Raw genomic sequence first — 13,174 nt, 5'->3', positions numbered from 1 at the left:
ATGAATAAACGAGTTATTACGTGAACTTTCATGTGACTTCTGGTTGTCTGGGTAATAACAATGGTTATCTGACTAACATTCCTTCTCTTCTCTGATGACCGTAAGGACGTGGCTGGCGCCGTTATTAGCTTTTAAATTTGGAGCTCTCGATTTGGGTATATTTAGAATGGTAAGCTAATCTTAAGCCGCATTCATTGGACCTTTGTGTAATTTCGATTGTTTAAGTTTTACGAATTAAATGTGGTCATCATTGATCACGCTTATTCTCAGTTTTCAGATGTTCCCAAGGTATTTTTGGAGGATTCCATGTAGTTTAAAATAATATACAGAGATTGTCAGAGTTTTACTAGAAGTTCTCACTGAGTTTGGAGGAATGATAAGGCATAACCAGCGATTCACAAGTAACTCAATAATACAAACAAATACATTTCCGAATAATTCTCAATTTATTACGAATTTGTAGGAAACTCTTCAAAAACAATATGTAAACGAGAATCTTTTTTATCTCTGGTACGTTCAAAAGTGACCCGTTGAATATAACTTGCAACATATCAAAGTCCACCTTCAAAACAAATTTACGATTTAACAGACATCAACAGTCGTCCCTGTACATCTCCCCATTTGTTATAATGATCATCGCCTCGTAGTAAACCTTCTGCGTCCCAAATCGTGTCGCTTGATAGCTCTTCACGTCTCCGGTCGGTGAAGGAAAGTTCAAGTACCAAAACATCCATCTCCAGCTGTTTGGCTTGTCCTCCCCCCTCTCCACATGGAACAGCTCTTGCGGGAGTCCAACGAAAAATTAAAGAGCAATCAAAGCTCCTACCAAACAAATCCAAGCCTTCAAATGGTCGGCAGCCTTTCTTGTGCGGGGCCAAGCTTAGAAAGTACCACTCTGCGTGGATTACGTAATGCCGCGCCGCGCACTTTGAGAACCAGGTACGCAGTCATGCAGGTAGCACTCCGGTCGAATACTCTCACACGGTAGCCAAGTACTGCCTCACTGAAGGACTCTCGAGATGTCCACTTGTAGCGAACAGCAGCCCGCGGCTTCAACAACAATCATTTTCTGTTGTCGGGGTGTTTGTGTGGTTTTGTTCGAGGAGATACTTCTCTCGGTTTAATTAAAGTGTGTGTACGCTTTCGAGGGGCCTTTTGGCCACCGAACGGTTTTTTGGAGGAGAAATTTGTGTTTGGGGGTTTCCAAGAACCGAAATAAGGTCACACACAGTTACCGTCTAGCAGCAAGACGATTGCTGGCTTGTCTATCGAACTCGAAATCCGCTCTTCGCACATGAAAAGAGGCTCAATATGCTTTGCGAAAAGCCCTGCTCCTATGAACTTCATGCATGTAATTAGATTCGTTCTGTTTATTTTTGCATATGGTCTGCCATCGCATCGGTTCGCTTCGGCAGAAGCAGCAGCCATCGAAGGTTCTACCGGTGTGTAAGTTTTTTGCTTCCAGGAAATTACCTGGCTAACGACGATGGTCGTCGTCGTTGCTTTTCTCTTAGGAACCAGAGCAAACACAAAGTTAATCGCAAATGGAATTAAATAAAATATGGCGGTGAAAACTTTCCAACCTGCGGCCCATCCCTTCGACGACGAAGACGACGCATAGGGGGATAACTGAAACAAGTTCATGGCCATAATTTAAAAAATCTAGAAATTGAGATTTTTTAAACCGCTATGTATCCTTAACATAGACAATACTATACTGATGATGTTATTACGTGTAAAGAACAATGAGGGACCCAGATAGCCGTAGCGGTAAACGCGTAGCTATTCAGCATGACCATGCTGAGGGTCGTGTGTTCGAATCCCACTGGTCGAGGATCTATTCGTAAAGGAAATTTTCTCGATTCCCAGGGCAAAGAGTATCATCGTACCTGCCACACGATATACACATGCAAAAATGGTCAATGGGCAAAGAAAGCTCTCAGTTAATAACTGTGGAAGTGCTCATAAAAACACTAATCTGAGAAGCAGGCTTTGTCCCAGTTGAGACGTAACGCCAGAAAGAAGAAGAACAATGTAAAATGTTTAAAGATGGAGAAAAGTCTTTTTTTCTTATTTATAACTAGAGCTTATATTGTCTGTAATGAACTTTTTTAGAAAAGCTTTGAAAATTCTATTAACAGTAAAGTAAAGTAAACATGTTTTTTTGGCCTAAACTTATGCGTTTGGTATTAAAATTAGGACAGGGCTTTAGGACCCTATTGCAGAAAATTTCACTTGTAGACACCCTTTACAATCCCATATTTTTTTATAATCGAATTGATTGAATATTCATAATGCAGTTTATACTTTTCAGTTTTCAAAGAGAGTATTCTTGAAACTTGCCACATTGTTTGCATTATTCTGGTATCGCTACCCCGAATTCAATACAATACGTGAGTGTCCGAAGTGGCAATAAAAAAGCTTGCTTAAAAAGATCCTTTTCTGGAAAATTTGGTAGAAATAACGATATAAAGAGTTCTAATTTGATGTGTGTGTACACTAAAACCTCAATTTACGAAGTCTTTTCTTACGCTACCTCAATTTAAGTCACTTTTTTACGAAGTAAACTCAATTTACGTCACTCTTTTTACGCAGTGCGTAAATTGAGTTTTGACAATTCTGTGGGAAATTATTGATCTCAGGTTGAGGAAAACCGTTGGAAACCCATACAATATGGGTATTTTCGGAACGGGCACGACGAGGGGATGACGAAAATCGATGTCTGACGCAATTTTAGAATCCAAGATGGCGACCTACGTTTGGAGAATATTGTTGACGAAAATCTGACGCAATTTTTAAATTCAATTCACCAAACCCTCAATCAACGAAGTCTATTTTTACGCATATATAATTGACGTCACTTGTATAACAAAGTAATATAAGTATCATCAATGTACAACTACTTAAGTTTGTAGATAATCAGGCATATATATCGTAGAGTCCTTGGAAGTACAAAAACATCGACACAACTCAATGCAACACTTCGTTTGCTAATATGGATAGTAAGAGGCCTTTGCAATATTGAAGAACTATCTATTGATGATTGGTTACGCTTATATATCCTAATGCCCATATTCGATAGAGATCTTAGAGGACCGAAGACACACAAATTCATGCAATACACCGTTTATCCACAGGAATGGTAAGGGGCCTGTGGAGTATTTGAAAAATATCTTCTAATCGCTTATTATGGCCGTAGATCCAAAGGCTTTTATTCAATGGAGTCCTTGCAGCACCAAAAACATCCGTATAAATCGATAAAATGTTCGCCATGATCGAATGATTGCGGAATTGACAGGAAAAATGAAATGATCAATGTATTTAACATATTTCATAGGACACGAAAGCATCTGTATATGATGTAAAGTGTCAATAATAAAAAAAAATAAAATGTTCCGTTGACTTAAATGAATGGTTAAGAGACTGTGCCATATTTAAAAAAAAATACCTATAGACCATTGATCATGTTTGTAGATTCAAAGGTCTATATTTAATAAAGTCTTTGGATGACCTTATATATCGGTACAAATTATAACAATACTCATTTTACGGCTACATATAAATAAGAGCCTGTGCCATATCAAAAAAGCATCTATTGATAATTGGTTACGTTTGTAGATCCTCTGACCTATATTTGATATAGATCTTGGAGGACCTAGGACATCCACATAAATTAATACAATACACTGTTTGCTCACAATAATGCTTAGGGGCCTGTGGAGTATTTGAAAACTAACCTCTAATCTCTTATCACGGTCGTAGATCCCAAGGCCTATATTCAATGGAGTCCTTGGAGGACCTGGGACATCCGCACAAATTATAAAAATACTCATTTTACTACTATGAATAGATAAGAGTCTGTGCCATATAAAAAAAATAAAGGATCGCTAAATATGGCAGCACATTGCAGGTATGTATTCCAGGATTTTTTTGGGTGAACTAGAACACCTGTTGTACTCACTTAATTACCAAAACTTGGATCTGACAATACAAACGCTTCTTAGAAATAAAACAATCTTCTAGGGTCCAGTATTGTGAGACATTCTTCTGAATAGAAATGATAAATTGATCTCCGTTAACTCATGTAGAATCATATGCCCAAACTTCAAAGAGTTCTTGGAAGATCTGAACATGCACACATTCAAGCCTGATTTAGAACCCAAGGTATCAATAATGTGTTAAGCATATCATAGCATAGCATAGACTGACTGTACATGTCAATGGTTGCTACTCCGTGATTGATCCGAACCGGTAAGAATTGCACTTCGATCCAAATGAATAAGAGATGGGATTTTCCGCATATTCTCGAAGTGCAATTTTAGCAGCTCTCATATTATTGATCACTAACGGCGCCGACCAAGTCCTTACAGTCAGTTGGGAAGGGTAAGGAACGTTATTGTGCAATGATCGTTGCTTCTAAAGACCGAGAATACCTCTGCATCTCCACAACCATCACGGAACAGGTGTGGTTAGTGAGGGAGGAAAAAGATCTGGGAGTTTTTAGCCCTGGGCTAGTTCATCTCGGGACCAACGGCTTTACTTCCCTTCCGAAGGAAGACGTCACTGAAATTTTTTAGTGACTATCTCGGGGATGGGATTCGATCCCAAGTCCTCGGCGTGCGAGGCGTGTGTTCTAACCACTACACCAGGTCCGTCCCCTGTCGACATACATAATATCGATCTGTTCAAAGGTTATTTTTAGTAATGACCAAGACAGAAAGGATTGTGTATTTTAAAAGTGTATGTTAAGGGTATTGTCGACACATGTAATGATGAACCATTTAAAGTATGTTCGAAAATTAAAATAAAATTTAAAAAAATTGTTACGTTGCAACAAAAAATATCGCAATTCATAATGTCAATCTAATCAAAGGTTATTTTGACCAATGACGAAAACACTTGTAGTGACGAACCATTCATAGCTTGTTTGAAAATAAAATAAGTGTATAACAAGTACTTCATCCTCGGTTGAACACGAAGCTTTTCGCACTTGATCAACACGAACCGAACACGATTGGTCTTGACTCCGTTGCGCCCACCGGAACATGCAACCGAATCAAAAGACCACGCACTCTGCTCTGGTCTTTGCATAGCACTGGGCAAACGAACGAAGCCACCGAAAACACACTCCGAGCGCGTGAAAATGAATCGAACTGCTTGGGTCTTCGCAAAACACTCCCAATGTATCAATAATGTGTTAATGGTGCTAAAAGAGCATATTTTTTTTTTCTAAATAATAAAAATAATTTCATACAAGTAGACTCTAAACGGCCTCGTTTTACGAACTAAATTCCCTCGTTTTACGCAAATGACGGGGTTGGTGGTCTGATGGCTACCGCTTCTGCTTCATGAACAGAAGGTCATGGGTTCAATCCCAGGCCCGTCCCTTTTCTCGTACTTTGTAGTTGTATATCTCTCACTTGCTTCTATATTCCATTCTAAATCTATCACACTCAAACCTATTCGTTCATAGCAAACGCTAGAACCAGAGACGGACGAGAAACCGTTTCCTAACGCTTCCATTCTTCCACGCGCATGCCTTTCCTTACGCCTGATACATAGGCAGTCTGCTAACCACAAAAGCAAACCTCTCTGCCATGCCTTTCCCCCAATCCATACACTCCCGCATGAAGTGTCTTAGATGCAGTGGTATATACGGTCTACGTGGGAGTCAGTAATAATGCATCATCAATTCCTCCCCTTTCCCCACATTGGTCTGCATTCTGACGTGGCAGGCAACATTGTCGCTAAAAAAAGAAGATCACCAGCACATATACACTGAGGATGCCTGTTAGTCCCAAGGAGTCATTCGGTTGTTTCCTTGTGTAAGTGCAGCTGATCTGGCGATCATGGAGTAGCATCCACGGGCGGCCAATCAAGCTCAAGCTCAAGCAAAGTTCCCTCGTTTTACGCACTGATTCAATTTACGCACCAACTCAATTTGCGCACCTCCGATCTAGTTCGTAAATTGAGGTTATAGTGTGTTGAATAAAACCAAACGTGCTGACTGAAACAACCCAAAGCGAAAGAGCGGGTAACCGGGAGAAACGAGTAAAAGTTTAACGAAGACTTGAATCGGCTGAGCAACGTATCATAAAGAACACAATTTGCTACTGACGCGGTTCGAAATCGTGTTGAAGTTGAAAGCGGGTAGAACGAGATTGCGCTTCGTGTTCGATCGTGTAGGTGTGGTAGAATAAAAAAAGCAACGAGAGAGTAATTACTTAATTAGGTATGCCATAGAGGGTTTGTGGCGATGTGGGGCATTAACAGGTGAGGCCAAAGCATCAAATTAGTATTTGTGATAACTTATGTTTTGAAGGAATGTATGTGATAACTTATGTGTTTGTGTAATGCCAACTAAGGTGAGCCGAAATTTTTCGAAGTTGCCGATGTTTGGCAAGCCGTTAACAATTTTTTTAGCAGGCTTGACGTTACCATCGGCTGATCGTTTAATTTACATTTTTTTTTTACTCAAACAAACACATACTAAGACCCGGACCTGTTCTACAGGACATTGGGTTCGTGGGTTTGATTTGGGACCAGTGACGCAACCAAGGGGGGCTTTTGGAGGACAAAAAGCTGAAAGCCCACAAAGCTGAAAAATTTATAAGGATTTTTTATTTATTCATATCGTCAAGCACTTCAGAGAGCACATGAATTCCCGGAGAAGCAATTTTTCAGTTTTCAATGACTTCGAATAAAAGTTCTGATAAAGATTAAAAGAAATTTTGGTTGCTTAGCTTAAAAATCAAACATATTCGTCTACAAGCTGGAAATGCTTCAATTTTTGCTGTATCGATTCGCCTTCAACCTTGTTACAACTCTGTTCTTTGAAAACTTGAAAACGTATTTAACCTCTCTACTAGCAGCTTCATTTTTACAGTTAAAAAAATATTCAGATGCTATAACATTTTTCTTTCTTGATAGTTTTGCACCATTTTTCACAAATTCTCAAAAAAACTCTTCTAGTTTTAAAATCTGTGTCAATATTGATCATTCTTCATCTGGACCCGGAGAAATTCCAGAATTCCTTGGGGCAGTTTGTGATTTGAATATATTTTGTGCGGTAAAATATAAAGCTGCTGGTAGAAGGGTTAAGGATCAAAGTTGAGCTATTGTTTGGGACGAATAAGATTCTGATTATTGTAGGTAAGAAATAATATCCAATTTTACTATCGTCTATCTCATATGATTTATCAAACTTCACAATTTTGTAGAATGACATTTTGCTCGAAGTATTTCCATATCCGAAATTCACACCACCAAACATTGTGTTTAAAAATGGCTAATGCGTACTTCATTCTATCCAGTACTGTAAGTCTTCTACAATTAAAAAAATACACACAGCCTAAACTGCCCACAACTGCATATTTGTAACATTCGACAAAAGTAGGCATTGAGTAAATGGGATACCAAGATTGCATTTTATTGCAGTATGGGAGAGAACTGATATTTCAAAAAATCACTTAGAATTCAAAAGTGCTTATTTGAGGCTGAATTTTTGTACAACTCTTATCGCTTATTGGGTGAATAGTCAGAAAAAAATTCTGATAGAAATTTCGTTGCCACTGCATTATAAGGCTCATGTATAATCTCAATGTGACTGTTATGCGGTTACAATTGCCAATGTGACAATATAACTTGGTATTTTTTTTTCGAATTTTCTAGAACAATCTCACAGATTTTAGTAAGTGGATCGAAAGTATTTGTTATTTGATGACTCTCCCCGGTATTAACTCGAAATTGTCAAAAATGTCGAATGTGACTGTTATGCAGTTATGGGCAGTAAAGCTTTTCATAAAACCAAACATCGGTGCTTTCCTAGTTTTGAAATTCTATGGCTCAATGATATCATAAAGTCTTGTTTCACTTCTGAGCCCAAATAATATTGAATAAGGGTTCAGAGCGGTTTGAAACTGATTAGTGGCAATTAAAATACCTTGAACTTGATGTATAGTGCAGACCTGAGACGAGACTCGCAAAGACGGTCTCCTTTTTCTGTGATTGCTGAGTTTTTTTCTTATTCCACTTCGTGTTTATATCAATTATGCGCATGCTGTTCAAATCCTCACATGAACCTCTCAGCAAAAAATGATTGAGTTTGCATCACATCGAATCGTAAATAGCCGTTTGAGTGAAATTTCATGCCAGCAAACGTAGCAGACATAAGAAATAATTGATCTTCTGCTTAGATTTATCAGCAACTTTGGAAAAAACTTCTCCGCTGACTGAGGCTTTTAATAACAGTTTACTTTGAACACAATACTTTTCGCTTTTTCAGCCATAAAAACGGTGGGCTGCATTTGACGTTTCGTGAGAGGGGAATCTGGGCTGCATATGACGTTGATATTTTTCCTCTTCGCGAGTCTCTCTCAGGTGCAGACCAGGGTTGGGAAAAAATCTGAAATTCACTCTACAGTAGCCAAGCAAAGCCAATCACAATCAGCGAAGCCAGTGAAAGCCACGCCCATCGCTGCTGTAGGCATGAAGCATTGAAAATTGCAAAATACCCGTTGCTAAGGGGAACCAAAAATTACTGCAGAAAAATATTCTAATTCTTGCTGCATTACTCGCATTTAAAGCCTTCAATGACACTAACGTTTTAGAAAATGCATGCACCCAACATAGGATACTTGATGAGATTCACGTTTTTAAACTACTGTATTGGAAAGAGCCATGTGATTTTCGCGAAATTCATGCCTACTACTATCATTATTCCCAGCACTGATGCAAACTATGTTTCAAACACTTGTAGGCCATACATTAGTATACCACTAAATTAATAATAGTTCATTAAAAACATGTCATATGGCCATATCTGCAACTACACCTTGATTTCCATCCCATGTGTTGATAAGTTCGATATGTAGGGGCTCACAGTGTTGATAGACTCGCACTCAAATGTCAATCAATACGCTCTCCTGAGATCTCACGCTTGAGATTTTGATGCAAAATCAACTCAATCAACTCAAACCGTAAAAAAATGATTCATTCGCAAAACCCGGCCAAAACTCGTGAGACCCGAATATTGTTGTTTACGTTAGAAAGAATTGCTTTAATTTTACCAGACTAACAAGTAATTATTGCCGTGTGTGAGTAAACTGTGGAAATACGAGACAATGAGTCAAAAAGGTGAGCCAACTCATCCATGATTTTTTGACTGCTGAGTTGCGTGATTGACAACTCACGCATGAAAAATCTCAAGCGTGAGTTTTGAAAAATTGAGTTTTTCACAACACTGGGGCCTCATGTGTGCGTTTTCTCAAAAAAAAAAATCGGTTTTTCAATTTTAACCGAGGTATAGTTAACAAATTGTCGGGTTGCTATGTTTTTCTACACTACCAAACAAACACTGATAGGTGCCCTGCAACATTTAATCCTTATTGAGCTTAAGGCTAAGTAGCCCGTCATTCGTTTTGGTAGCCATGTTGATTTAGCAGCTTGCTATTTCAAAGTGATAAAACTCAGTCATCTTTAGTAAAACCGATTCAGAAAATTATCACTATTTGCGCTTACATACAGTAAGTATGCTGAAACTTTTTCAGCAATGTCAGTGCAAAACCAAGTGATTTTTTTTTAATTAGCAAACGTTGGATGAGTTAGTCACAATAATCGACGCCCAGTACAAATTTCAATGACGACCTACTTTGCCTTAAGCCTTTTTAAAGTTCACAAAAAAAACATCCTATTTTTGGAATCTGTGTCAGTTATTGGTTCCATGATATTTTGAAATTCATTGGGGACCGTCGTGTAACCATTACCCGAGCAGAAGAAAATAACTGCTGAAAACCAAATTGAGGTATTCCATACCAAATAATTTTCAATACTCACAACCTGAATGAGGTATGAATGAGCCCTGCATAAGAGGTAAAATACCTCAAATAATACCTTCTGCATATTCTACAAAAACCAAGTTGATAATTGGATCATCATTGTAATACCTAAATAATACTTAATGGATTTTTATATATAAGTGAAATTTTTCAATAATAGTTCAATATCTCCAGCAGTCCTCAAAAGCTATTGAATTCCAAAATGAAGTATTTTTAATTGTTTAATTTTTTTTTTTTCAAATACCATTACAATACCAAAATGAGCTATTGACAACTTAACAATACCTTATTATGGTATGATACCATAATATGGTATGCATAAGTTATTACGAGTTATTCTTTCCCCCTCGGGTAGCCACTTAAATATCTCAGGCAACAGATTTTTTCGCAGGTTCGATTATTCATTTTGATGAAAATCTATTGTGAAAAGTGAAGCAAATTGGGGCAACTGTTTTTGAGTACTGAGCATTTGTGTTTCTACCCAGAAAACACATCATCGTTTATGATGGTACCGTTTTGACTTATATTCCGAACACTTACGGTCAACAGCGACATCAAATGCGTCTGATAGGAATAAATTAGCTGATATTTGTGAAAAATTTTATTTTTTCGCAGATTCTAACTTTTATATATTGGGTGTGCCGATAAAATTATTTATTTGAACTTGTTTAGTTTTGTTTTAGGTTTAAGTATGGAGCAACATTTTGCTTAAAATGCCGAACACTGTGTTCATTCTGTCATTAGATGACATATTCCAGCAACAAATTTCAATCAAATCGCCATACAAAAGTCCAGTGTTCAGAATATGAGTCTGCTCAGAATTTAAGACAAAACGATATATAAGAGAAAGTGGAGGCAATATCGCACATATAAAATGCATCAAAGCGATTTTCCCATTTTTTCTGTGACAAACTACACATTTTCTCAATTGTTGACAACTTTTGAGAAAAGTGTGCGAAAAGTATGAATTCAAAATTTGCAAATAGGTTGAATTTTGGCAAAAAAATGCACCAAGATGAAAAGTGATCTTACAGACCGCATGAATTTGCATAGATGCAGGGGTATATCCAGTAGAGTGGTTCAAAAAATCGTTTTTGCTCCACACCGCTCATTCGATTCTAGATCAAATTCTGAATGTCCTCCCAAAATTTGAGCTTATTTGGATGAAAACTGAGACTGCACAAGCCCTTTAAAGTATGTATGGGACCGTTTTCAAATCGGACGCCTCAGTAATTAGTTATTGATTTATATCCAGTCTCAAATTCTTCAGCAGTGCTCGTTTAACTTCTGAACAGGCAACATTGCTGCACCTGGCGCGAAAGATAGCACATACAAATCATGGCTACTATGTTTTACTGCACATATCCAGTGATGCCTGCAGAACAGCCCAATAATTATAGCCAAAGTTTTACAACTCATTCAAAAATCAATAACTAATTGCTGAGGCATCCGATTTGAAAACGGTCTTCTGCAAAGTTGTAGCTGATGAATGTATCTCACAGTATCAACGTAGCTCTAATCCCCAAGAGGACATCGGCAAACACTATGACCGATTGAATGATTTGCTTGGTTTTCCCATAGTAATTCCCATATAAAATTCGAATGGCTTGTGCAGTCTCAATTTTCATCCAAATGAGCTCAAATTTTGGGAGGGCACTCAGAATTTGATCTAGAATCGAATGAGCGGTGTGGAGCAAAAACGATATTTTGAACCACTCTAATATCCAGTCTACTGTGGGCCCTGTTAAAGTGCCACTTCAAATCTCTCCCCTCATTGATCAGTATATTGACGTGGCAGGCGGTATTGTACTAAGGTGGTCTGTTAGAAACCACCAAAATTGTCTTAAGTAATTAATGGACATTTTCCTAATAATTCTTTTTGAGAAATTATGGAAAAATAAGATGCCGCCACTAGAATGAGAACAGAAAATAATTTTGGTCATGGTTGACTCAAATAACTCCGGTGTGCGATGGCTGCGACAAGAGCGCACATGAATATTGCGCCCAAGAACGCTTTTTCCCCCCGCCAGTATCCATATAGACAAAAAAGCGGCACCGCAAGTTCCGGACCAAGAATGTGTGCATAATGCCCAGGCGGGCGCTCCAACGGTGAGCATAAAAACCAAATTAGTTTTTTCGCTTCTTTGGTTCGGTTTTAATTATTTGCATTTCGATGCTCGTCTGGAAGCAAACGCGGAGAGCGGTGGCGGAACTTCAAGTACTTACCTTGCAGTGCTTGTGGAAAGGGCGAACAAGAGACGAGTCCATTGTTTTGCAAACGTTTCAACCGGGGAAAAGTTCGTATGAACATGGACAAAAGAAATTGTAGGAAGGTTATTGTTTTGGATGAGGTAATTTTGTGGAAGACATGGGACAAGTTTTCTTTGACCTGGGATTCGACACGGGATCAAGCATTTTAAATTCAAAGAGTGAAAGAAATTTTCCCCAAACATTGAACATTGCATCAGAAGAAACAGACTTTTTGTCTTTTTGTCTCCATGTCGTCCTGTCTTCCTGTCTTCCTGTCTTCCTCCTGTCTTCCAGTCTTATTGTCTTCCTATCTTCCAGTCTTTCCGTCTTCCTGTATTCCTTCTGTCTTCCTTTCATCCAGTCTTCCAGTCTCTCAGTATTCTTGTCTTCCTGTCTTGCTGTCACCCTGTTTTGCTTCCTGTATTCCTCCTGTCTTCTAGTCTCCCAGTCTTCTTGTATTGCTGTCTTCCTATCTTCCTGTCTTCCTGTCTCTCTGTTTTTCTCACTTTCTGTCATTTTGTCCTCCAGTCTTCCTGTCTTCCTCTTGTCTTTCAGTCTTCCTGTCTTCCTGTCTTCTTAAAGTACAAGATAGCTGGTGGTCAGCGTGGGTTCGAACGTGTGTGAATTGTTAGTGAAATGGTGCTTTGTGGTGAAAAGTTTGAAGTAGTGGAAGAGCGTGTTACGAAAAGACCGTTCGGGAATCGAACCCAGACACCTCCAGCTTTGCTTTATAGCCCCGGACTTTACTACCAGGCTGCGACAGGAAACAATTGCCTCAGGACTCAGATCAGTGGAGAAGAATCATCCATTTGTGTATATTTGTTGTAGCGAATTCTGGCCTATCAAGTAAAGTAGGTATGTTTTTGCATTTATAGACATTACTATTTATGTCATTTATATACAGCTTGAGATGATGATGTTGATGCTTCAAACTGAATCTGGAATTGTTTATATCTCTACAAGTGAATAAAGATGTTAGACGATGACAGCGGTGCAGATATTCCTTGTCGTTCGAGTGATCCCCTCCACGAAAGACGATATTCACAGAAATAAGCTTTGCATTGTGATAACATAGACTAAACCAAGTC

At 38.5% G+C, this 13,174-nt stretch overlaps 1 protein-coding gene across 1 annotated transcript in view; it reads right to left on the bottom strand.

Moving 5' to 3' along the window:
* LOC5567502 (GATA-binding factor C) overlaps positions 1 to 13,174 on the bottom strand; it is a 678,672-nt gene that overhangs the window by 273,282 nt on the left and 392,216 nt on the right. The window lies entirely within an intron of this gene.

The sequence above is a fragment of the Aedes aegypti genome, chromosome 1 (assembly GCF_002204515.2).
Source record: "Aedes aegypti strain LVP_AGWG chromosome 1, AaegL5.0 Primary Assembly, whole genome shotgun sequence".
NCBI lineage: Eukaryota > Metazoa > Arthropoda > Insecta > Diptera > Culicidae > Aedes > Aedes aegypti.
Note: the sequence above shows the minus strand (reverse complement) of the source record. Positions and strands in the feature narration are given on the sequence as shown.